Source organism: Papaver somniferum, chromosome 7, assembly GCF_003573695.1.
Source record: "Papaver somniferum cultivar HN1 chromosome 7, ASM357369v1, whole genome shotgun sequence".
Lineage (NCBI taxonomy): Eukaryota > Viridiplantae > Streptophyta > Magnoliopsida > Ranunculales > Papaveraceae > Papaver > Papaver somniferum.
Window position 1 is genome coordinate 130,015,126 of NC_039364.1, and position 3,686 is coordinate 130,018,811.

Sequence of the window (3,686 nt, forward strand, 5' to 3'; positions counted from 1 at the left end):
ATATTCATTCATGTTTGATTATGAGGATAAGTTTTGTTACTATTAATCTACAGCGAGATTTGTGACTGATGAATGCAATTTGGGTTAGTTTTAGCTTGAATTTGTGTGGTTGAACTGTGGTGGTGAGCTGAAGAAATTGGTGATGTTGTTTACAAGGTCAAGAAGGTGGAATGAGTCAGTGTGGCTGAATTGTTGAGATGGGTATAGCAGGAATGATGGTTTGAACTGCAGCTGGTGGTTTGTTGCCTGGTGTTTTGCAAGAGAATCAATGTTGGTCCTGGTGATGTGCAGCTGAGATGAAGGCTGGAATTGAAGATGGTAGCTCTACAGTGATTGCAAGGGATTTACAAGCATAGTGCCAGGAACTGGTGGTGTTTGTATATGCAGGTATATGCAAATGGGGTTGTGCATGCATGAAGTGAAGAAGCTGCAGTTGTGTGCAGCGTTCAAGTATTGCAGCTGCAGCTGGAGATGATTGGTGTCGCAGGACTGAAGCAGAGTGATTAGATGAATGTTAGGTTGTATTGCAGGGAAGATTTAAGCTGAAGTGGTGAATGGTTTGCAGGAAATGGAGTTGTGATGAGTGTGCTGCAAAGGGAAATGTTGGCGAGGTTGTGAAGAGCAAGGAATGAATGTACTGGGATTTGAGGTGCTTTAGGAGCTTGTCTAGTTGATGGTTGTGGATGAGCTATGGCAGTGAGCTGAACTGCAATGTGCAGTGGTGCTGCAGCTGAAATGTGACAGGGAAGATAGAGATTGCAGTCACTGAAGCTGCAGAATGGAAACGCAAGGATCTGGAGTTGGGCATTGAGATTGGAGTGAGCTCGAGACTACAGGTAAAGCTGGAACGAACAACGTGCAGGCAGAGAATGGATGGAAGAGTTGAGGACCTAATGGAAGCAGTGGTGCTGAGTTATGGAGTTAGATTGGAGAACTTAACCTGATGGAGCTAAGTCTGTAATGGACTTGAGTCTGAGATGGTGCAGGTGGATAGAGAATGGTTCAGTCTGTGATGTTGTTGGTTGTTGCTTCAGTTTTTGCAGTGAGATGCAGGTGGAGATTTGTGGAAGTGTAGGCTAAGGTGATGCTAGAGCTGAATGCCTTGTCAGTTCCACAAGACTGACAGGCTTAGTGAATTCTACATGGGCCTGTATTGACTGGGTTGTGGCTACCTAGTGGGCTGGAACGTGAGTTATAATATGGTGGAGGTGGTCAGGCTTGGTCGGGACTTTTCTTAGGAAAGTCAATTCACACTACACGGGAGGATATATAAGATCTCTTTGATCTTATCATATGGATATTATCTTTGCTTCTACTTTTGGTTTCTAAGGTTTAGAAAACATGAAAACCTTTCTTTTTCTTCTTGTTATGAACTCCATGAACATGAGTTAGAGTATTATTATTGGTTATGGAATAATTTGATTTCACAAAATATGCTTTTTGATATGATAAATTAGTTTTGTCTCCATGCTTTATCGTTTATGATTCACTATTGATATTGTCTCATGGTTTGAATACTTGTTTGATCGAGTCGCGAATCGGTTGATTTTGTGTTCAGCTTCATTGCTAGATTAGGATTTATTATACGTAAAAATGATAGATTCCTGATTACAAGTAGCATAATTGTGATCATTGCTTGTAGTGATACATCCTAATAGTCACATGTGAGTCATTACCTTTGTTAAATCGGATTAGTGCTTTTACACGTTACATTGCTTTGATTGGCCTGATTTCATAAAACTTAATGCATCCAGGGAATTAAACTTGATTAGTGCTTTTACACGTTAGGTTGTTCTCTTAGGTAATTTTCGCATCTTTTAATGTGTTTGTTGATGATAAGAGGAATTTAGCGGGATATTCTTGCGATCAAGGTATCCTACGACCTTTGATAAAAGTTGAGATTAAAATATCAATTCTAGTTATTGTGTAGAAAACATGTTTGTGAATGAAGATGAAATCCGTGACCAATACCTTCACATCTTGATTTGTGTTCTTTATTTATTTGTTTGCTTTTATTTAGTTTATTATATAAAAATCAGAAAACCCCCCCTTGTTCTATATAAGAAACCGAAACATATTGACAACCTAGTCCTCTCTGTGGGAACGATCCTTTCTTACCCTTGATATATTATATATTTTGAGTAGTGAGAAAGTGTAATTTATTTTTGACGCATACGACAGCGATCAATTATGGTGCTAACTTTGGTTGTCGACACTATATTATTATTATTTTATTTTATTGGATCAACTTCGGTTGTTGATATCATATTTTGGGATCAACTTCGGTTGTTGACACCATATTATTATTATTATTATTATTATTATTTTGGGATCAACTTCGGTTGTTGACACCACGAGCGGTGGTGGTGGACTAGCGGCGGCGCCGCCGGTAGTGGTGATGGTGCTGGTGGCGGTTTGGACTGGTGGCGATGGTGGACTGGTGGTGGTGAATTGGTGGAGGTGGATTGCTGGTGGCTGTGGTGGTGGATTGGTGGCGATGGATTGGTGGTGGTGGTGGACTTGTAGGTGGCGGTGGTAGACTAGTGATGGAGAGTTGGTGGTGAAATGAGAGAAATATTTTTTTTAAATGAAAATGAATGTTTGTGTGATAAAATAAGAAAAATATTATATAATAAAGGGTATAAATGTAATCCATCTTTAAATGGATAAGGTGAGGGGTATATTTATTGTGTAGTATGGGTATATTTGTTGGTCATGAAAACTAGGGGCATATAATTAATGTACCCTAATTCTAATGCCGAACAAATAAGATCACATGGTAACAACGAGATCTCATGGGAGTTGACTACACATTGTATGAAGTACATGACTGTTGTACGGCATTTCCTTAACTTCTCTACTCCTCTACTCGAAATAGCTTAAGACAGCCACAATAATTCCATATGTGCAACGGGAAAAAAAGAAGAAGAAGATAAATTTTGAACTTTGATAAGGACTGCGAAAATAGTTTTAAAAAAACATCGTTATTTTGTTTTTTTAGTTTTTTACTAAACAGAAATAGTAATAAAACACCAAGGTGACCAAATTTGGAGTACAAAAACTCCGTTCAAATGTTGGGATCCATTAAAATTCTATATTAAACAAAATTGATACAAAACCCCCAAATTTTTTAAAATTGATACAAAAACCCCAGACAAAATTGGTTTCATCAAATTCTATGATGAAACCAAATTTGGTTTCATCTTATTTTTGCCTATTTTTTATCATGAAATCAAAGATTTTAATGATGAAACGGTAAGTTTATGACGAAACAAAATTTTGGTGGTATTGTTTCTGGCTAGTGGTGATGTTGGTTGGTGGTGGTGCTTTTTATGGTGATGGTAGTGCTAGTATTTGTTGGTGGATGTGGTGTTGGTTGCTAGTAGTGATAGTTGATGGTGAATATCGTGGTGGTGGTTGGTGATGATAGTGGTTGGTGATGGTAATGGTTGGTGATGGTAGTGCTGGTATATATTGATGGTGGATATGGTGGTGGTGGTTGGTGATGGTAGTGGTGGTGGTTGGTGATGGTAGTGGTGGTGGTTGGTGATGGTAGTAGTGGATATTGATACAAAAATCCCCAAATATTCATATTATTTTGGGGGGTTTTGTGTTACTTTTGTTTTTATGGGTTTTTTGTGGACGAATAGTGACACCTTTGGGGTTATAACTCAAGGCACATTTAC